Here is a 24305-nt window from a genome sequence, read left to right as displayed (position 1 = left end):
TTGGGTAAATCACAATTTGTTTTATGAGTGCAGTTTGTTTTTATTAGTGCATAGTTAAGAGTTAAAAGAAATGAGAAGGTTCTTTTTCCTTCGGCTCAGTTTCGATTAGTCGGCATTTAGCTTTTCTGATAGCCAGCACACCCTTCTTCCCCCGTCACACTTACTTCTAAAACTAATGCACATCATTACGTACCCTTCACCTTCCTCGTAACACCCCCCCTCCACCCCCACCACACACACACACACACACACACACACACACACACACACACACACACACACACACACACACACACACACATAGAGAATGGATCTACCTAAGTGCTCCTGAAAATTAAAATGTACTTAATTCTGTCAAGGCTCTGAAACGTCATGAGCCTCGTTTTGCCCAGCAGGTGGATGTATGACGTAACGGACTAGGAACATCAAAACAAAAACATTCAAATCCTCGTTTTTTCTTTTTTCCTCTTCCTCTCTCTCTTTCTCTCTCTAATTCTTCTCTCAGCGTGTTAAAAAATCTAATAACATTAAAAGCCAGGAGACTATTTTCCCCCTGCGAGTCACACTGGCGAGTCGGCAAGAGCGAAACTCCACATTTTGCCATATTTCGACGTCCTCGGTAAGATAATCTATTTTCCTTGCAGATAAGTTAAGTTAGAGAACTCCCTCACCTCCTCTTACTCCTCCTCTTCCTCACCTTCAATGGCCGCTATGTCCAACACTGAGGCGAGCGGAGTATAATATTTGTTGGTGTTTACGATGTGATTTGTTGTCGCTCGCGCGCACAGGTTCATTATTCTCCACCACATCGCCCCCCCCCCTCTCCCCCCCTCCCCCCCTCCCCTCCTCTTTAACCCTCCTCGTGCGCCGCTCGTTCGCCTCTGTAAAGCTTTTTTTTCCTACCGGTAAGTTTCACAGCTCTCCTCATGTTAACATTAGCTTTGTTGTTTCGCCTTTAGATACCTTCTGCTGCTCGCACTGAGTCTAACTTCGCTCCTGAAATGATTAAACAAAGCGAGTCAAACTCACTAACCGTGCTGCTAAAACTTAGTGGGTAGCACAGTTTATTATCGCGGTTGTGTGTCGTGGTGTCCCGTTTTTTTCTCAGAAAGTTAACTGAAGTTGAAGCTACTCACGAGCCCCTGGGGGGAAATGCACCTTTCGGAGAAACTCCCCCCCAACCAACTCTTTAGTTACAGCTGGAAAGATGGAAAGAGCGAACAAGCAGCGGTAGCCACACAGCTTCTAATTACAGCTTTACTTGCAAAGAATAAGTTTTCACCGTTAATCTTTAACTTTATTTGGTTGAATCGAAAAATTTGCTGTGATTTCTTTAGCAGGGAAGGAACTTTTCCCCACGTGCTAGCTGTCCCCTTAACAAAAAAAACAAAAAAGCAGAAAAAGCCATTTGAACTGCACTTACTATGATTCGTCATGACATTTACTATCACTCCATCGGCTTTGTTTTTACCTTTCCATAAAAGACGCGGTTTGTTTTATGTGTGGGTCCCTACTAGGAGATAAGGCTGCATAGTTCTTCTCCTAAAGCGGATATTCATTTATAGTCAACTTTTCATTACCTCAAAGCATTTGTGAACTACTTTGTGGGGATAAAAAATACTCAGTTCTCACAACTTTCAATGTAAATGTTCACTGAAAAAACAGACTTTATCAATAACATTTTTGTAATAGATTAAAATCAATATTTATGTACAGAAAATATGTGAATTTAACAGGTAAACATTTGAATAATTTGAATACATTTTCAGCTATTTTTATAAATGTTCTTTCTCAAATTAGTCATTCTACCTAATTTCTATAATTAGTCTAGTAATCTGTTCCAAATTCCCACTGTAAAAAAAAAAAAGAATATAATTTTGGTCTGATTGGGGCATAAAATGTTACTGACATAAAAATAAACTTTTTAAATCTATACTAACAAAGTTCCATGTCAGTGTTTCTACTAAATATTCAGTTTACATGCCATTCATTGGTGCCTCAGAATTAAAGGAGCTGAGCTCTCCAGCAACTTAAGCATTAACACTATTACTAATCTAACTAAAGGATGTTTACAAACTTAAATCATTCTTAATTCTCGTACTCAAACTCTCTGCCACATGCTTCATGACAGATCTCAACTTGTATGTACTAAGTTGATATATTTATGCTTACACTGACTAACACCCCCTCCCCCAAAATGTAAAGAGTATTATACGCTACCAATTTAAATTGCTTGACACATGTTTCCCCACCTGCATGTTAGTTTGTAAATCCAGTGTTTCTTGTTATTTTTCTAGCAACATTAGCTAATTTTATTTTGGTAGCAAACCCATCTGAACACTTTGATTAGAATTTAACCAAAGACGTTGAAGCTGTCAAGTGTTATTCTCATTCTTTATGTCAAAGAGAACTGTAGCTGATGTATTTATATGGACTGGATTAGTGTCTGCATTAGAAAATTGTTATGAAATTTGGTTTTGAGAAAGCTTCTGCATTGAAGTGAGATACCATTAGCTTAGCACTAATGTCAACTTGCTAGTGTTTTGTGTTTCTTGCATGTGCTTGTCAAGTAAAATGTTAAATTGTCACTTTTTTGAAATGGATTTTAAAAAAGTGTTGTCATTTCAGTAATTCTGTATAATATTACTTTCATCATTTTCCTTTTCTCATTCTTTCTTCATTTTCTTTTAGGCACAGGGGGACAGCTAGATTAGCACAGCATCTCAAAAAATGTCAGTATTTTACAAATTTAGTTAAATAAGTACATTTATAAAAATGTTCAAGTATATTTTAGGATCTTTATTCAGAAATATTAATGAATAATTCTAAGAGTTTTGTCAGTTTATCACCACCATTCTCATTCAGACTGTCAGAGAAGAACTGCTGACGTTTAAGTACCATTAAGTAGGATTTAATGCTGAGTTTATATTTAGCACTTATAATGCCATTGAGCATAAGTGCTAAATATGTAATCAATTAAAATGGAAATCATTTTTTCACTTAATATTTTCTGCCCACCAAAATTCCATTTACAGTATTTTTTGATTTTGCTTTTATTGCACTTAGTTGTCAAAATTATTAACTTAAAGACAGTATTTATGGCTGTCCCATTCTTATAATATTTCTATTAAAATTACCCCCCCTGCATCTCCACTATTCAGAGTAATATTATTTGTATGTTCTTTTCACTGTGGAAAACAAATACTTTTTCATATGTCTTTATTAATGTCCTGCTAACTTAAAATAAATAAGTTTATTCATTAAGGCAACTCAAACTTACTGACTATACCATCTAATGCAAAGTTTATGTTGATTTTTTCCAAAACTATTCTTGTATTGCATTCTATTTCATCTGACTGCTTAGTATTGTGTTTACATCAAAATTGTTGCGATATTATACGTTGGAATAAAACAAGCAAATAGACAGGAACACTGTATTTTTATTTATTTTTTAATCTCTCCAGTGTTTTATACAGTAAATATGAGCCACTGAAAATTTTTGCAAAAGAGAAACTGCAGTTTTAACTTTGGCTGGCGTTGCTCCCTCCTTCTTGTTTCTTAGGATTAGTCATTGTCTGAAGGGGAGGGAAAAAGAGTAACTTTTTTTTGTTGGAGAAGTAAAGTAAACAGCCTCCAACAAGCGAACCTTGACAACCTAGATTAAGGAAAACATTGGAGATCAAACAGTGCTGCTGCTGGGCTGTTGTCATGAGCTGCATGAGAAAAGAGAGAGAGAATATTTGAACAGGCGCTTGGGTTTGTGTGCTCACTTATGCAGAAATGGACCTTCACAAATGCTGACCTAGGTTTTAGGGTTGGGGTATTTTCATACAGTTTTTCCTGTGTCATATGTGGATTACTTGGCGTTGCCATCTGAGATAAATAAGCTCTCTTTTACCCCGTGAGTGAATATGTACCGACCTGGCCTGAGGAACAGTTAAGAGAATGAAGTTGAACTTTGAAGAATACCACTGTTATGACACAATATCTGTGATTTGTGAGTTATTTGGAAAACCTTTGTGTCTTGCTTGGCCTCTTCAGGCTGACACAGCTCTGCTTTGTACAGAGCTCAGGTCTGAGCTGCTAAGAAAATCAGTCACTCATGCATTCAACGAGTGGACTCTCCCATCCCCGAATGAAGCGGCTCGCTCTTTCATCTGACTGCTCAGTATTTGTGAACACACATTGAAATACCCTGCGCTGGGCACTGAGGGGCTGTAAACTGGCTGAGCACCCCTGCTTGGAGATAAAAGGCGTTATTTTTGGTCCAGTGTGGGAATAAGAGCTGCATTTGTTCAATTGCTTCTTCTTTTTTCATATTAATTTAATCAATTTTAAGCTTGTGGTAAACAATTGTTTTGGTAATCAAGTATTCTGTCAATTATTCTGACAATCTAGTAATCAAATAAAAATGTGATAAAATAAAACTTTGGTAAATTCTACCATAACGTCAGCATTACTATTGGATGTCAACATTGACTCAAATTTTCATAGTTGGGCATCCGGCACAATTACTTTTATGTAGTTTAGAAAATTAACCTGTAACAATAGTAGCTTTGTTTTTAAATTTACCTGGACAAAAGTTATACAAAATCTCTAATTACATTCAATTTAATAAAAAATAGGCAGGTTCACAAAGACACTTCTAAAAAAAATGTTATACTGTAGTCTTTAGTTTATGCTCAGCCATTTACAGCTTTTATATTTATGCGAGTGCCTGAATTTGGCTTGTTCGTCACACACAGGAACACGTTGCCAGCTATGTACCATCAGGATGCGCTCCACCACCCATTTGATGCAACCAGGACGATATGAAATTATTTTCCAGGTTGTCCGTAAAATTACACTTTCGTCAAGGATCGGTTACAGTATAGCCACCCGCTGTGTTCAGTCTATCCGCTCACCGGTATGAATACACCCACCACACTCTTCACCACAGTTCACTCTGCCACAAGGCAGCAACTCCAGGAGGAGACAGCCTGTTGTACCCCATGCATTGTGCCAGTCGTTTTAAGGATGCCTATTGATCCCCCGAAAAATGATAAAAACCCGGATGTTAACATCAATTAATGAAATCCCCCGGACCGAACTTGAAAATTCGGTCCAGGAGACCAAATTTTCAAATGCTTTCATTAACAAGTCCTAGGCAGAAGTGAGTGTTGCGCAACACAATCACTCAACTGCAACACAGTGTGCTAAATAATAAAACATAATTTAGCAAAGCTTCAAGGGAGATAATTTTCCTTGAGAAATTTAAAAAATTTGAGGTACTCAAATCATTTGAGGAATCGTAAGAGCCCTAATCCATTCATGTTTTGACGGAAGCAAGACGAGCGACAAGTTTTCTACTAGATTAATTTGTAGTATGAATTTCTTTTTTTTTTTTTTTTTTTTGCATGTTTGATTCACATGACACAAAAATAATCGGGGGGAGTACACTAAGTATGGATACAAATGCAGCACACTCATTCCTGCAATCATTACATAAATGTAGCAACAAAGGAAGGTGGCGGAATGATATTTCTGGGGTTAGAAAAGGTTGGTGTGCCCGGACAACCCCCCTATGGTGCTTCCCGAATTAATCTGGTATTTCTTTCATCCAGACGGGGTCTGGACCCCAGGCGATTGAGAAACGATTGCTTGAAATATGGACTGTGTTAGAGTTTTCAATGTTCCTCATTTGCTAACGTTTGTACGTGATGTATGTAATGAGCCAGTTAGACGCTATGAAGGCTTACTTGAATTTGTGCTGTAAATAACCATCCTCCACATCAAAGAGAGAAGAGCTGATACGAACGAGGCGGCTGTTGATGTTAATTTAATATTTGGAAGTATGACCAGCACAGACTGAACAGCTTTGTTCACTTCCTCCTCTGCCATTGCTAAAACTACAGGCAGACTACAATTCACTGATTGGAGTTTTCCTAGCCGATCCCACTTTTGAAAATCTAGCAAAACTCTAAGCTCCTTATCCTAAATTTTTGGCTAATTAAAAAAAACTTTAATTTTTACATTTTCACTACAGCTAATCTAACCTAAAATTAGTAAAAACTTTGACAACTTAGAAACGTATAAAGAATAAAAGCATGTGTAAAATTGTACTACAGAACTTGAATAATTTTTTTATGTGCCTAAAATTGCAACAAAACAACCTTTTATTTAAAAATACATTTTTTTATATGACATTGCCCACATTAGTATGCAAGTAGAAAATACACCCTCAAAATATTTGATTTATTAGCTTGTTAGATTTAACTTTACATGTAGAGCTTGATGATTAAAATTCATTAAATGTTTATAAATGCCTTTGTATATGTAGTAGTTTCAGCTCTATTAGAAAATAAGATGGAAATAAACTTTCAATTATTGTTAATTGATGCCTTTATGGATTCAAAATAGGGGGAGTTTTTCATTTTTGTCTGTTTAACCAATAATTATTATTTTACCTGAGTCAGCTGGTTTCAATCATTACCTGTAATAATGTGGACTGGGAGAAAGACAACAAGTTGAAAGGGGTCTCATAGTAACAACTTGTAACTAGTTAATATGAAAATCGCCCTATTCCAGTCTCTATTAACATGAAGGACATTAAAAAGTACAATCAAAATCCCAATATTTTTTGTTGTCCTTTTGTCTCTTTGCTATGTTTTTATAATTTTTTTATCCAGACTCAGAATAGCACATGGTGTGCTTCTCATTGTAATGGACTAGTTACAGAGTCCATAGCTGGGCACACAGGTAGGGTAGGTCAAACAAATATCATTTTACACAGCACACAGGAATCCTGGCTTAAAGCAATTAAAACACTTTTTTTAATCTCATAACAGGTTGTGTGGTTTGATATTTTTGTGCTGCCACTGCCAGAAATCATGTCAGTCAAACTGGTGTGGTTAGATCTGTGAAGCATTTTCTTTGTCTGTTTATGCTCCTTTTTCACCGCCACTTTGTTCTTTCTTTCTTCTGCTGCAGTGGCTTTCTGGTGCTATCTCGCAGGTTCTTTCTGTTCGTGCTACAAAAAGGAAAAAAAAAAAAAACAGACTTCAATTATATCAAAGTGTTGAGATCTTAAAAAGCTGCTTGGAGCTTGATGTTGAGCACTTGAAAATGTAAGCTTGTGTGGCCTGGCCGGAAAGATTAAATCATTACTGTGTTTTATCTGAGTAATGGGATAACGAGTGGAGCAAAAACTGACATTCGCTAATATGAACTATTGCTTAAGCCCCTGATAAACATAGGAGGCAGTGTAATGTAAATTCAAGTTGTTTTTTTTCTTGGAGGCCATTCATCCTTGACTTCTTGGCTGTTTTTTCGTTTGGCAGTTGCAGCCTAATAAGAAACACAACATGGCAGGGCCTGCTCTTCCATCATTGTTCGCTGGCTGGAAAGTCGGCGTGCTTTGATCATGTCTTTTGGGCGCATCACTCCGGCTTAGCCCGCTGCTTGCTATGTGATAAGCCATCAGAGTGCTCAGATCTCAGCCGGGGCTCGAGGAGAGACAGGAGAGCATAATGGAGACAAGGAGAGAACGGCAATGCAGATTTTGTTGACAGACTCTTACTGCGGCTGCTTTCTCTTTTTTTGTTTTGCCTTTGAATTCAACGATCTTGCTGTCCCTCTTCACTCATCTATGAAGGAAAAAAAAAACCTTTCTTGGTAGAACGCTCTGTTCCAGTGTTATGCCTTTGGACCCGTTAGCTGTTGCAACATTTTTAATTCCCAGCACACATTACCTGATTGAAACACACTCACACACACATGCAATTTAATTGGAAATATGGATGAGTCTTTTTCCAGCCAATCCAAATTCCCCCCAATGTTGGCAATCTTTGTCTTTTTTTTCTTAAGGATTCTAATACACAAGAGAAAAAAATGTTGGCTTTGATTATGGGTGGTAGAAAATGAATTACAAGATTATTAAAATGCACACATCAACTAGCCAGAAATTGGAATCGGCCGATTTTCCACAATTGGCCTGAAGGGTTTTGCAGGTCAAAGTCAGTTTTTTCCTCTCATTCAATGAATGAATTAAACTGAGAACCAAGAAACTATTTTCAGTCAGTAAACACATTGGCCAACAGCAAACTTCTTTCATGCATTTTCAAGGGTAGGACCAATCAAATAAGTGTGATATGATGAAATGCACCAGAATGACCTTGTCATTAAATTTTTTCTCTTTTCTGTGTTATAGTCATTAGGAAAACTGGACAATAAGTAGGAATCCGCAGATTTGAACATTTGTTCTAGAGTTGATGTCTGATATTAATGTTTTCATATAGGCACATATTATAGCCAATATTTGCTGATACTGTATATATTGTACTACATTTTCAGTACCTGGGGGTCGGGGGGGGAAACCATATTGGTGATTTACTTAAATTACCCACAATCCTGTGCTTCATCACTGGCACATGACCACACAAGAACCAACTTCATGTTAGAGTTAAGTAAAGAACCCAAAGACAGCAGGGCTGAGGCAGGTGTGTAATATTGAAGAGTTTCATGAGGAACTGAAAATCCATCCATCCATTATTTTACGTGCTTATCCCTACTGGGGTCCCTAGGGGTGCTGGTGCCTATATCAAGCGGTCAACGGGAGAGATGCTGGTCACCCTGGCATTCCATCACAGGGCAACAGACTGACAGGACAGTCTGTTGCCCTGTCATTTATGCACACTCACACCTAAGGAGAATTTAGAGAGACCAATTAACCTGACAGACATGTTTTTGGATTGTGAGAGGAAGCCGGAGTACCTGGAGAAAACCCACGCTTTCTGTCTGGAGAACTCTCCAGACAGAAAGGCCCCGGGCTGGACCTTCCTGCTGCAAGGCAACAGTGCTACCAACTCGCCACTGTGTAGCCCAGAACCGGGCAAAAAGCAAAAAAAAAACCCAAACATTTTTTATATAATTCTGATTAGTCTTCTGAGAGAGGACAAGTCAGAATTCTGAGAAAAAGTCATTATTCTAAGCCACATGAGAATAATGGGAATGAGAAACATCCTGGGGAGCTTTTCTACTCCCCTCGATGACGGGCCAGGCTATAAATACAAAAACGGGAGAGTGGCATTGGTTGCAGCTGATGACAATGAGGTGATAGACAACAGCTGTGAATAGGAACAGCCTGACAGACTGAGGGAAGAGAGGCAGATAATCAAAGGTGAGAAAGGGAAGCCATAGGCCCTGTTCCAATAATCGCACTTCCACCCTTGTGTACTTCTAATGCACGTTAACGTTGAAGTGCGTAGTGTGACACACACTCCCCACAACCGACTTGTGCCCCACCCATTTTAAGTCCTATTTCTGCCCTTGCGTTAAGTGGACTTCAGCAAAGTGTATTACCTACAATCATTGCTGCATGCGCTGTTTTGAGTTAAAAGGCGGAACTATGGCAATGTTTTTTTTTCCGTCTTTATTTTTGTCTTTATAGAAAATTCAAGTATGACAAGGCACACATTTGTAACAAAAACGTTTAACATGATAAACTGAGCTGAAAAAGAATAGTCACAAACTAACTGTGAGAACAGTAAAACAAAATGATATATATGCAAGATGAATTTCAAATCTAAAATTAAACAACATATTGGTAGAAATATTGGGCTTTTCTGATGTTGCAGTGTTTAAGCACTTAAATAAAATTATTTAACTTTAAAAATGGAGGAGATTTTTAGAAAGCGGTATTTGTGGATAAAAACTTAGCCATAGGATTAAATTAATATCATAATTTAATTCTTCATCCTATTAGAAGACCAAATCTTATTATATTGAAACTTAAAGAAGGAATAGATTTTATGTACAATATCCACTTTTGAAAATCTTTCTAAAAACATTCATGAAGTTAAAGTTTGTCTCAAAATCTCAGTCACAAAATACACAGGAATTGATATTAATTTTGAATTTCTTTTGCAGAAAGTCATTCCGTGGAAAAGTTCATACATATTTTTGAAATTAACATCTTAAAATTTTGTAGGAGTGGAATTGAAAGTTATTTGCTTATTTTATGAGCAATCTCATAATTTTTAAACAAATGTTTTCTTCTCGGGATAGAGGGGAAGAAAATTGATGTCAGAGTTCCTTAAGAAATTTCTTGTAACATTTTTGGTCTATAAAGTAACAACATTCATAGTTTCTTTTAAGGACAGTCTAGTTCCATTAGTCTTTTTATTTTTCACAATGTAGCATCAGGTTTTTTTCCCCGTTTTTTATATATGCCATATATTTGTCCTTAACTTGATCTTTGTTAGCAGATTAGCTCCACTTTTTACCAAACTAACTTTTAGCCACAAGAAGATGTTTTTTTTTTTTTTTAGCAACAGCTGAATATGTAATCATGTCTCTAATTATTAAAATCGCAGACATTAAATTGAATATCGGTACATTTTAATGTCTATTTTTTGCCATCTTGGAAATATGGCAACATTCACAGAGCAAGCTGTCTGTCGCAAAAACGGAGAAAAAATAAATACATTTCTAAGTATTGAAATATTTTTTTTTCACTCTATTGAACATGTGTGATTACATTGAATTTTGTTCCATATTTAACAAGTCATAAAACACATTTGAACTGTCGGATATAACCAAGAAGGTTTCAATAAATAAATAAATATCAACAATTTGCGCTTTTGTTAAATCCAAATTAAACAATCAGTTATTGGATCTCAAAACATAATATAATGCTAATCACATTTAGCATAAATGAACTAAGAGAATATCAATTCTGTTTAATTTAATGGTTTCAGCATAGATATATTAAAATATTTTAAATTACTTAACATTTAAATATTTTAAAGTGCTGGGAGGTTTGCTTTGTAAAAGTTCAAAGAACAATCTCCATAGTTAGTTTTGTTACCATAGCAATAATCTGATGCTGTGAGTTTAAACTTTTAGTTTTAGCTCCGTTTGTTCACAAATACATCTTAATAAACTAGTTATCACTGATTGCTTTTAAAGTTGGCCAATTAAACTATGCCCCTTTTGCAGATTTTACTACATTTATTTTGAAATGCTGTCAGCGATGCTGATGTGCAAGAGAAGCCCCTAAATCAAATTCTACTCAAGGCCTCACGCAACCTTGAACCGGCTCTGTATGATGAGCTAGGCCCGGTTCACTTCGCATCTCTCTGCTGCTGAATGTAGAGGGACAAACGGGGAGATTTAATTTATGTGCCTTTTTTAGCTCTTCCATTTTGTGTCTATTGAATTTTTAATAAGTGCCACAGAGACTGTTTTGGTTACTCAAGTTTTATGGAATGAGTTTTTCTGATCCCAGCAACTCTACCTGACTTTAAGTAGACAAGTAGACGGCATGGTGTGGCCGCAAAATAAAAACAAACCAGCATCGGTGCTTATAATACACTGAGGGAAACCCTGTCCAGTGATGACTTTGGAAAGCAAAAATACCTATACTGTATATTTAAAATATATATATTTTTATTGTAGTTGTACTTTTAGCAGCACAAATGCCTTAACAGTGACCAGTCCCACCATTTTAGATGTTGAAGTTCTGACACAGGGGCATACTGTCCCAATTCTCAAATTTTTGCCCGCTTGTAACCTGCTCACTTGAATTCTTATGTGCACTCTGAGTCCACACTCCATAGTATGAAGTGAGGACTTCATACTATGGAGTGATCCTGCTGATGTCTTAGGTGATCAAGAAAAAAATTGTTTGATTCTGATCCGTTTCTCAACAATCAGTGCATTTCTACTTTTGATTACTCTTCATTTTGATATTTTCAGATTTCTCCTAGCTACAGTTAGAGGATATACAGGTTCATTTTGAAGTGCAGCGCCCCCTTCTCTCACCGCTGGTTTTCCTGTGTTTGTACATAAAACATAATTTTAAACACGCATCATGAAAGGCTGCTCCTAATTGACGGGTTGCTGCTTGTTTATTTAATTTATGTTTAGAGACTGGGAGGTAATTGGGATGCAGTAATTACCCAAGATGCAGAACAGGCTGCGTTTAGGTGAAGGTGCTACCAGGCTGATGAATGTGGAGCAAAGATAAAAGTCTGCAGGTTATTCTCATCATCCAATGTGAGCCATTAAAACACTTGTCAGCTTAGAGCAGAGATGACTAAATGGGTCTGTGTCCCTTATTCAGCCTCTTTGTTTACTGACACGACACGTAGCCTGAGATTAAACTCATCATATTAGTGCCAAGTGCATTTTTGTACTATTGAAATGTGAGTGGTTTTTGTGGTACTGTGCTGAATAAAGATAAGTTAAAGGTTTTTCCTTCTTTCTTTCTCTTTCCTTTTCTCTCTCTCAACATACCTGAGCATTTAAAAACAACGGTAAAGAGCAAGTGGATGGAAGGGATTTATGTATGTGAAGTCCCTCCTGACGCCGTTGCTCCTTCCGTGATAATAACCTTGTTAACTAAGATTCATTACTGCTTCTCTCCCAGTGGCCTGGATATTGAGGTAGAGTGTTCTCAGAGTGCTGCGTTAGCCACGGTGAAGTCATACTGATGTGGTTTCGTGAGCTATTCGTGGAAGGTGGTGACTGTATCTTCCCTGACTTCTGATGATTCAGTTGACCTGAGAGCGGGGTGGCGCGGGTGGTATTTGACTTTGTTTGTTACCCAATTCCACTTTCACACCGACTCTCGCTTTTCTCTCGGTCTCTCTGTCTTTCGCTAGCACTTTCTCACTCTCCCGTGTCATTCCCTCTGAACATGTGGGGATGCACAATGTGTTTGCCGTTTGAATGCCTGCTCTCCCATAGATCCTCAGTCGTCGTTGTTGTTTGGCTGCATTGCTTGCAGTGTGTGACTTGCATTTGCCCGGGCGCCTCTGAGGGAGTTTGTTTTTGTTCTCAGTGTTGTAAACAGGGTGGGACTCCATTCCCAAACCACCCAGTTGGAGATGTTTTTTTTGTTTTTTTCTCTGTCGGACGTTGTTTTGTATCGTTGTTTGTTTTGGTTATTATTTAGATCAGTAGACTAGTCTTTACACAAAATAATGTGCTAAAGCAGATGTGACTTAATGTGGTTGCTGCATAAAAGCTTTTATTCTGTGATTCAAATACTTTTTTCCTTTGTACAATTTCAGGCCTTGTATACACACCTTCACATTTATTTATGCAGTTATTTACTGTTGAGATAACATTTTTATTAGCCAGGTCCAATTTATTAACAGCATTATTATAATTTTTTAATATATATGTGTGACTGCACTGATAAATTGAGTGCAATTACCATCATTTTCTGACATGAGAAAATAATGGTTGAATGATACACCTATCCACCAGGTCATGTCTTCACATTGAGGGTTAACAATAGTCACCCAAGTTAGTGAATTCGTTGCTATATTTATAACACGTTTTTTGGACAAATATTTGTATTGGCTAAAATCGGAAGCTGTAATTTTTAAAGTTCAGGGACAATTCATTTTCCAGAAAACTGCAATTGGTGCACCTCTTGTATTTGCTTCCATACTTTAGAAGTTTCACATCATCAAACAAATTTTAATGTCAGACTAAAATAGGCTTTTTAAAGATTGGTAATTTGCTGAAAATTTGCAATCAGTGCACCCCTAATTTTTATTTTTTATTTTTAAATAATGTTTTCCAGTTTTCAAAACTATTTTAACAGCATCTCCTGTCTCGTTTAATGGCTCCAGACATGAGCATGAAGTGAAGATCCACCCAAAGATCCTTGTGTAGAGTAAGACATTGGTAGCTTTCACAAAGCAGCTGAGAATGGTAAGCTCAGCTGCTCAGCTGAGACTGTCTGTAATGTCAGTCTCAGACAAGAGGCAATATGGCTCCCACAGATCCTACAAACTACAACCATAAAGCTACCAGCAGAACAGACATCTCCTAAAACTCAGTAGGTAACGCGTTAAAATAGTTGAGTTTTTCAGAAGTGGAAAGCATTGCCACCTTGCCATCCCACTGCTGCAACAAATAAAGGAGCAGGATTCAGATGCGTGCCGAATGCTGCTGCCACACAACCTAACAGGTTTTTGATTTGATAGCACTTTGAGACTGAAAAAAAAACCCAATTGCAGTCAGTTGAGTAAGAACCTTACTGAATATGCAGGGCTCATTTCTCATGAAAGCAGTTTATTCAACCATAGACTCAGTAGGCTAAACACACACCAACTTACGAATACAATTAGTGAAAGAAACGGTAAGGAATTAATCATAGTTTCACAGTTAAACAATTTTGAAGTGCCTCGTCATTTCTCCCACAATCATTTCTGAATGATTGTGTGAGATGGTCCTGCAAGCGTTTTGTTTCAATGATCTAATCCTGCTTGTGTTCTTTTGTTTGCTAATGTACTAATGTTATAGTACCACTGGAGAAACAGAGTTTAGTAGTCAGCTTTTGCTCAAAAGTGGTAAATGTATGTGACAGGGAAGGGTTTGCACATCTCTTGCTGCACATCTCATGACAAATTCAACAACGATATTGAATTTTGTCAGTAGTTATTTCCAATAAAATTCAGTAGTTTGACTGAGGAAATAATTTTGAATGTTTTTTTATTCTGTCTGCACAATGGCAGGCTGTTATCAACCAAAAGACTTCAATAAAGATAGAGGAGCAGGACCGGATGAGACAACAGACAACTAATCTGGAATTGAAACCGTGTGTGGTAACCATTTAAACGTCAGGTGGAAAAAGTTTTATCTGTGACAAAAATAGCATGGCAGTTTTAGCTTTGAGTCTGTGCACATTGTGTGGAAAACGAGTGTGTTGGTTTTAGCAGTGCATCAACAGTTTTCTGATTTCCAAATTTGGCCGATTTTTTAATATTTATTTATTTTTCACCTACCATGCTCAGCTATGGAGGACCAAAATTGACATAAGAAATAAAACCATCAATATGTAGTTTTTCCTTTTCCTTACACAAATTTCTGTGATGTATTTTTTAAATTTCCCCTATACATGCTTTTTTGTCAAAAAAAGTAGATATTTTGTTTTGTCATTCATTTCCTTATACTAACCCTGCTTTTGTCATTGTCTCATGCATTATTATGTTATTAAGGAGAGCTGCCTTCTATGTCCAGCTCCTCTACTATTGGTCAATAGAGCTTTGGAACCAACGACACTGTGTCAGACGTTGTGGGGCGTTTAGGTGCAGTCACTCAGGGCCATCTTTACAGGCCACAGATCAAAACAAACTTTATCCCGGTGGTTTTATTGTGTTATTGACTGCAGTGAAGTTAGTTTTGAGTTGGATATCGGATATTCCAATATCCGCCAAGCAAGCAGCGTTTAGCTCAAGGTTGATCCAATTTATGAACGCTAATTTCAGCCAGCCGTTCTCTCGCTCCCTCCTCAAGCTCTTAGAGGTTCACTTAGGGACTGTCAACAAATCTCCGAACCAAACACTCCTGTCAAACAAATGTTAATAAATGCCTTGCCTTGTGACCAACTGATACAAAAAAGTGGCAATTCATGAGATGCACTACCCTGTATTAAAATGTCAAGTCATATTCAATATTTTAAATAATTTTAATATTAAATATGTTAATGTCGGGGGCTGCACAGTGGTGCAGTTGGTAGAGCTGTTGCCTTGTAGCAAGAAGGTTCTGGGTTCAATTCCCGGCCCCGGTCTTTCTGCATGGAGTTTGCATGTTCTCCCTGTGCATGGTGGGTTTTCTCCAGGTACTCCGGTTTCCTCCCACAGTCCAAAAAAACATGACTGTTAAGTTAATTGGCCTCTCTAAATTGCCCTTAGGTGTGAGTGTGTGTGTGCATGATTGTTTGTCCTGTGTGTCTCTGTGTTGCCCTGCGACAGACTGGCGACCTGTCCAGGGTGTACCCCGCCTCTCGCCCGAAACGTTGGCTGGAGATGGCCACCAGCAACCCTCCCGATCCCACTGAGGGACAAGGGTGTCAAGAAAATGGATGGATGGATGTTAATGTCAAGATTGTTCCTCTTTAGGTCCAAAGATAATAACTTCAGTTTTGTTTCTGTTCAGCTGCAGAAGGTTTTGGCACATTTATCTGTTTTAAGCATCTATTCAGTGACTGGAGGGGTTCAGAGTCACCTGGTGACATGGTAATGTAGAGCTGTGCATCGACGGGGAATAAAAAGGGTCAAATCGAACAAAAATGAGTACCTCATCTGTACTGACTGGTCTTTACAATTTCACACTGATTTTGACTCAATAGGTCACATGACCTAGACGCTATTGAAGAGAAATACTAAATTTAAACAAAAAAATAGGTAAAAATAAAAATGTTGTTACAATAGAATAAAAATGCATATGCTTCATATCTACAGTTTAGTACAATTACTCACTGATTTCTAGTCAATATGGCACACAATATGGAAGCTATTGAAGAAAACATTATATTATTGAACATTAAAGTTATTTAAAATATTGAATATGACTCGATATTTTAATAGAGGCTAGTGTGTCTCATGTAAAAGCATGAACCACCACCTTTTTGTATCAGTTGGTCACAAGGCAAGGCATTTATTAACATTTGTTTGACAGGAGTGTTTGGTTCGGAGATTTGTTGACAGTCCCTAAGTGAACCTCTAAGAGCTTGAGGAGGGAGCGAGAGAACGGCTGGCTGAAATTAGCGTTCATAAATCGGATCAACCTTGAGCTAAACGCTGCTTGCTTGGCGGATATTGGAATATTAAATATTCAACTCAAAACTAACTTCACTGCAGTCAATAACACAATAAAACCACCGGGATAAAGTTTGTTTTGATCTGTGGCCTGTAAAGATGGCCCTGAGTGACTGCACCTAAACGCCCCACAACGTCTGACACAGTGTCGTTGGTTCCAAAGCTCTATTGACCAATAGTAGAGGAGCTGGACATAGAAGGCAGCTCTCCTTAATAACATAATAATGCAGGAGACAATGACAAAAGCAGGGTTAGTATAAGGAAATGAATGACAAAACAAAATATCTACTTTTCTTGACAAAAACGCATGTTTAAAGGAAATGAAAAAGAAAATATATACATTACTTAATGGAAAGTCATGTATAAGAAAAAGGAAAAATTAAATATATATTTATGCTTTGATTAGGCCCGAGCAGCGAATCGCTGGCAAAGGCCTATTGAAATCACACTGTTTATTATTTCTTATTATGTCAGTTTTGGTCTTCCATACTCAGCTGCTATGTGAAACCAATTCTTCACTGCGACCTTTGGGTGGATTTTAACTTTATGCTCATTTAATAGTAAACAACACAGGAGACGCCTTTTTTTTTTTTTTTTTTTTAAAAAGGCATTTTTGAAAACATTAAAATGTGATGGCAGGTAAAAGAAATTCCAGCATGAGACTTTGAGAAAACTGAGCAAAATAGTAAAAAATTAGAGGGCACACTGACTGAAGTTTTCTGGCAGATAACAGATCTATAAAAAACCTTACCTACTGATTTGTATTTTGGTCGATACCATTTTCTTTTTCTTTTTTTTTCCCCTTAATTTGCTCTGTCACTATTTGAACGCTACATACGTCTTGTTCTTCACAGGGATCTTTAGATGGATCCTAACTTAACACTCATGTACTATCCTCTTAAACAAGACAGGAGATGTTGTTAAAACATTTTTCAAAGCATTGAAAGGTGTCAGCGGGTCAAAGAAATTCATAGCCTGAGATGTTTGAAAAAACTGACCAAAATAGCAAAAAAAATTAGGGGTGCACTGATTACAATTTTAGCTGGTGCCCATTTTTTTGTCTAAAAAGTTCCTACGTAGTAACTTTTTAGACAACTACATAGCCACTAAATATAGTGGCTACGTTGGCAACAGTGAGGGGAGTCGGTCAACGCTCTCTCTGAGCATAAGTAGGCAGTAGCTGATTTTCAGATATTTGTGAAGGTAAATAAGATCGGTGGATAAGATTGGTTTTTCATTTAAGTATTTTCCAAACTTAAGGAAATCTGTTCACACCTAATTAATTCCCTTCCTCTTCAGTATAGTGCCCCATTTTTTGTTGGTTTATCACAAAAACCCAATTAAGTACATTAGAAGTGTGCTGATCAATTTTTTACCGATCATAATCAGCCGATTTCCGTAAAAAAAGTGTGTGATTGGTGATCGCCGATCACTGTCTTTTGTTGCCAATTACAAAAACCGATCACCTGCACCTCATACTTCGTTGCTTGCAAAAACCAGTGTGCGCAGCAGAAAATAAGCAATATTGTGTGGAACTTAATGCGCTGAATGGGGAAGTTTGCGTCTTGCATAATAATTGCCAGCACTCACCTGGGTGAGCATGGTGGTCAGAAAGCTAAACAAATAACCTGAAAAATTATTTATGTAATTGAGCTAGGTGTGACTTAAATTTTCGCTGTTGGACTGCCGCAACACACTATTGGGGAGTAATATTTCATAGACATAGTGCTGTTTGCGCTTCACAGTATTCTCACTTCAAAGGTCTCCTTAAAGTTCCAGCATGTAACTTTAAAAAAATTAAAAGAGAACGGTTTTAAAGACTGTATTAAAACTTTCGCTGTCCTAACATGAGATAATCTGTGAAAAAAATCGAGTTCCTCTGCCTTCTCTTGTGTTCTGCAGAATTATGCTGCTTTGTACAGAAACAATCAGAACCAGCACAAAACAATTGGCCATGCTCACTGGCAGTTTTGATGTAGTAACTTAGGAGTGTTTGTTTTAATGCAACCTGCATTTGGTTTTGAATGAATGTTTTCTTTTTTACTTGACTATTTGTTATAGGCAGTGTTATGAGATTTATATGATTTTATTGTTAAATATTGTTTTCCTGATTGCAGGTTTTTCAGTAGTCTTTTTAACTGAATATCGGCTGCATTATGCCTCCAAGTATTCAGCCCTTGCCAGATCACATACCGTGTTTCCCCGATAGTAAGACACCCTCGATTGTAAGACGTATCGTGGGTTTCAGGGGGGTCGGCTAATATAAGCCGTACGGGGGTATTGCCGCCTCCCTCTCATCTAGCTGCGCGCCGCCTCCTGCCCACGTCCGCACCGTCCCCCTCTCCATACGTCACCGCGCGTCCCCTGCACTTGTCACTGCCGCCTCCTGCTTAAAATACGGTAATGCACACAGGAGACTGTGATACGGAACCACAAGCAGTGCTTATACCGTATGCTATGTTTTTGCCCCTAGACATGAGCCCTTCTGGTTCCAGTGGTAAAAGGAAGAGTTACACCGTGGAGTATAAAAAAGCGATTGTCGAATTTCTTTCCAATATAAGACATACCCCGAAAGTAAGACATAGAGGGGCTTTTGGGGATAAAAAGAAAGTAAGACACTGTCTTACTTTCAGGGAAACACGGTAGAAGCATTTATACCTAAAGAGAAAAATTAACAGCCAATCCATGTGATCGGTATCGGTGATTGGCTGATTGGTATCAGAATTGGCAGAATATAACCTGATCGGAGCACTCCTAAAACACATTGAAGATTTTTTTTGCTAAAAAGTGACAAAAAATACTTTTGTGAGGTGCGGTGACTTTTACAGTTGTCAGATATACCTCGGTTTATTTACATTGGAGTAGTTCTGTCAGTCCTCTACCATTGATCCACTATTTCTAACCTTTCATTGAAAACTCCCCCACACCTGTTGTGAATACAGGAAATACTGTCGGTGGGTCGAGGCAATCAGCTGTTTTTCAGCAATCCAAGGTTTTCCTGAAAGCCTTTTCCTGCTGCGTATGTGGGGTTTACAAGCCTTTAATGTGTAGACCAATCAATTCCTCGCTCTAGAAAAAAACCATCATACTTAGAAATGCACTCAAAAAGCCAGGCCTGCAGAATATGGAACGATTGATTTACTAATTTCTGTGTACTTCATGTACAGCCGTGACTAAGGGACTAATTCAGGGAACTTTAATCAAACTGACCCACCCCTTCTTGCAGCGTCATCTTTTTTGCAAATGCCCCCCATAAAATGAATAGATGAGCAGTCTGTTTTTAGAGCATAATGGCTGCATTAGAATATGAGATGGATAGTGGATGAAAAAATTCTGCATGCTTTATGCTTGCTTTCATTTTTGCTAAGTTGCTCAGGTCTGCTTTTATCAATAACGATCCGGTGAATAAGGCCTCTGAGAACACAGTGGAGTGCTCAGTTTAAATTTTGAAGATATAGGAGTGAAACAAACAAGCCACAAGTGAGAACAGTTTGAGCTGTAAATTGTCACCAAATTGACTGTTTTCATTTAGAGCTCAGCTAATGTATGATTTTATGCTCCGTGAGTAATAGTAGATTTGTTATGTTTGCTTTTATGTTTCTTTGCCGTCATTGATTGCAACGCCACACCTTCTCACCAGAGTCACTACGACGGCTCTTTTTTCCATGCGGTGACATCATAACCAATGGAGGTTTGTGGTGGCCTCATCAGGGCAAAACCACACGGTGCCGGTCAATATGTAAACAGCAGCGGAGACCGTTTCTCATCACCATGGTGACATTTGTTCACTGGGCGACTCATCACAGAGAATGGTCTCACAAAGTATTTTCAGTAATTTAGTCTGTGATCTTTGTTCACCACTTTTTCTGAGTAATGCAAAGTGCATAATAGCATAACCTTTTCAAAGGAACTTACCTGCAGTTTGGATTTGTAGTTATGAATAAGAAGTCCTATTCCTGATTGTGGCCAGACTTTAAAAAGGTGATGAAGCTCACATTGATCTCAGTCTTTCTAACATGATCTGATTATCTAATCTGGTGCTCTACAAAGAGGCATAATCACATTTATGTTCTCTAAATAACTCAATGGATTTTTTAATAATATAAGCTACTAAAGCAAAACAATGGAACTTACAAGTTTATTACCCATCCTTTTTCTAAAACAATCTGTTGGTTACAACTCTCACAATTTTCAGTCTGGAAGAATATTTAATTTGATATGAGAAAACTTCATGTATAAATATATGTATGTTACAAAGATTTTTTTAGCTATCAGAATGTTTCATATTCCTTTGTTTCATTTGGATAGTATTTATTATCCACAACATAATAAAGTCTCAGCATCATCATCTACCCTATTTTCCACACTATAAGGCGCACCTAAAAACCTTCAATTTCCTCAAAAGCCGACAGTGAGCCTTATATATGGACCAATATTGAGCCACAACAGGTCTAGCAACTACGGTAAGCAGCTGCCGACTTCATTTTCGCTCGTAGAAGAAGAAGCACGCTGTGCATGCTGGGATAGTTGTCAGAACGCTGGTTTGTTAATAAAGTTTGACTGACCTATCTACCGACCGTCTATGATCAGGTCGTTTGCAGGTCATTTAGCACCACTTTCTCCACGAACATGCTGTGCGCGAATGGAGAACGGTGACCAGGGGATGGCGGGGGCGGGGAAAGAGAGACAGACTGCGGCGGCAGAGTGTCGGTTGGTCTGTGTTACCCAGAAAGCAGTTGGGCACAATATCGCAACACCAACAATGTGAGTGAAACAATGACTGGGGCAGACTACTATATAAAGTACTCGGGGACCATTTCTTTATTATTACACATCCATATTTGTAGAGTACGGAACAAATCGTGTCCCGTGTCGGTTCATTACGGGACGGGTGGCAACCCTAACTGAAGTGTCTATACTATGCGCCAATCCGGTGCGCCTTATATATGATGCGAAAAATACGGTAATTTATCATTGTAACAAGTATCAATCAGAAAAAGAGCACATGGTAAATGTAGTCAGTCTGCTTGCTGTGGGCGTTCTGAGTGGTGACTGTTTCTCCTCTACTGGTCTACTGTTACCTGTCTGCGCTCGTCTGTCCCCACCACACGCATCAATCTAGCACCAATCAAACACTTTTCTGGTTTGTCTACAGAACCATTGCACATTGGCTGAAAGGGAGGTGAAACTTCAACTCTTTTTTTTTTTTTTTGGATCCATACAACCTTGAGGTTTTGTTTGTTGACTGGGGGTAGGAACGAGTTTAATTGGGGGGACACATATCGGAAACCTGACAGTTCTGTAAACAGCTTGAGCAGAAATGTCAATCAAGGGTTTCATCAACCCAGTACCGCGTTGCTACCATTAGTTTGTAACACACTACTCTAATCTGACCCCTTGTAACGAGTTATCTAACACATTATTATTTACAATCCAATAATCAAATTAAAGTTATGTATCCTGCGACAGACTGGCGACCTGTCCAGGGTGACCCCGCCTCTCGCCCGGAACGTTAGCTGGAGATGGGCACCAGCAAACCTCCTGACCCCACTGAGGGACAAGGGTGTAAGGAAATGGATGGATGGATGGAAGTTATGTATCAAAGTGACTGCATGTATTATATTTGTCGTCTTTTTAGTAAAAACAAAGTTTCTTTCCTCTTTTTTTTTCCTGGGGAGTTACGTCTCTTGGGTAACACCAGCAAAACAAACGTAAACAATGGAGGGAAAAGAGAGATGCGCTTTCTCTAAACCAATTTGTGTCAGCTAAAGATGGCAATAAATGAACTACAGTATACATTTTATGTATGTTTATGTTCTCAAGGTGGCACACTGCCCCCAAAAACGTCTTTTTCCATTTCCTCTTGAACAAAATGACTTGCCATCATTATGCTTTAATCAAGCATAATGACTGTCAGTCCGGGACTGTATCATTTGCCTCACAACTAGCAAGAGAAATACTCTGGCAGTACACACAAGCTAGCTACAAGATTCTGATATATTTTATTGGTCCAAATACATTTGATTATAGGTGAAAAATGCATTGACATGCTGTAAGTTGACTGACAATAGACAATTGAACTGATTCTGTATCTTTCTAAATCCTTAAGTGAAAAATAGCTACTAAGATGGGACTGAGGAGTTCTAAACTCAACATTGTAGTTTGACCAACAAAAATAGTCTAAAAAACCAAGTTTTGTTCTTCTTGAACAACTCTACATCAGTGCAACAGTTTGCCCTACAAAATGAATAAAAATGATACTTTTCACATCTAACAGACACCTTAGCTCTTCACTGATAACTCCATGTGCCGTCTCACTTTCCAGCCCTGCATAACTTACCAAACATGAGCCAGGGCTCTCAAAAGGTTGAGAGAAAGACATGTTCGAGTGGGAGACTTCAGAATCAAATATTTTTCACAAATGTGGAGAAATTCTTGGGTGGGACAAATGCGCCTGACCCCTCGACCCCACCGGTTCTCACGCCTATGTCAAGTGGTACAAGATTTGCAGCAAATAAAGACATTGTTTTTGGCAATGAGGTTAGAAGAGGAACAATTGTTTGCCTTATAATCATATTCAAAATGCAATAGACTTCCAATGTTTTTACTAGCCCCCCCTTCGTGTGCTAGTGTTAATGATTTGCATGGCGTTTATCCCTGCTGATTAAGGCTGTTTGGTTGGGTTGTTCTTGTTGGAGTCATGCCAGTTGAATTTTCTGCCTCTTCTAACACGCTTGGAGACGGGGGAATACATTCTTCTTTTTCTTTTTCTTTTTTTGTTGGGGGCCCCAACGCTCTCCTTCCATTTCTCCCTGAGTTCTTTCACCATCACTCTGACAATTAGCAAGCTCTGGCCATCCCAGAATGACACAAGTAATTAAAGAGTTGGCGTTCATAATTACAACGTGCTTATTGTCTGTTTATGGATTCCGCGCCATGTGCGATGCACTGGGAGATTTCTTTGCTGTAAACGAATGTAAGGTGGCTAATATGCTGGGGTGGCGATTTCATGTGGTTAACATCTTGATACCCTCACTGTTTATTTTGTACGTTCATTTTTTGGTGACTGGAGAACCTAGCAATGGGGTATGTAACAATTGTTGTGGCTGGAGTTTTACCTGCTTGATCAAAATGGGTCCCAGAGGGACACATGGGACCCACTTATAGATAAAATGAAGCTGGAGAATAAAGGTGACAGCTACAACTGATCATGGATCTTTTGCAGTCTTTAATCCAATTTTTAAAATGATAATATACAAAATAATCTAATTTAATTTCAGGTTTTTTATATAGTGCTATGTTATGTTGGATTGCTTTGAAAAACTAGCTTACTCTGGTTATTTTAGTCTGGTACTAAAATTTGTTTAATTGGACATTAAATACTAGCAGTGCATCTGATCTTACAGTTTTCTGTAAGATCACTAAAAGGCTTGACATTTTGGGTCCGATTTTGGCCAATACCATTTTTCTTTGTCTGAAAAGTCACAAAATATTGGGGCAAACTTGCTATGTTGTCAACAGTGGGATGAAATGGTGGTCTGTCAGTCATCCCTCTCTCACCACAGAGGAAAAGGGTAAAGTGGTGGTTTTTAGATCTTTGCAGAGGTAGACAAGATTGGTGGAAAAGATCAGTTTCTCATGCAAGTATCGGCTCATCGACAATCTCCCAAAATTAAGGAAATCGGGGCAGATTTATCGGTTCACCCC

General features: G+C 38.2%; 1 protein-coding gene across 8 annotated transcripts in view; it reads left to right on the top strand.

The window, feature by feature from the left end:
* The first annotated feature begins 492 nt into the window (after positions 1 to 492).
* Positions 493 to 24305, top strand: part of foxp1b (forkhead box P1b) — a 363905-nt gene continuing 340092 nt past the window's right edge. For 4 of the 8 annotated variants that reach the window (XM_081607520.1, XM_081607519.1, XM_081607517.1 and 1 more), the window contains exon 1: positions 497 to 619. The gene's annotated coding sequence lies outside the window, so the exon portion shown is untranslated. Of the gene's footprint in view, positions 620 to 817; positions 906 to 24305 lie in introns of those variants that run through there. The other 4 variants (XR_014087696.1, XM_081607523.1, XM_081607521.1 and 1 more) reach the window with 4 other exon arrangements.

The sequence above is a fragment of the Poecilia reticulata genome, chromosome 5 (genome assembly GCF_904066995.2).
Source record: "Poecilia reticulata chromosome 5, P_reticulata-male-v2, whole genome shotgun sequence".
Lineage (NCBI taxonomy): Eukaryota > Metazoa > Chordata > Actinopteri > Cyprinodontiformes > Poeciliidae > Poecilia > Poecilia reticulata.
This window is presented reverse-complemented; position numbering and strand designations above follow the sequence as displayed.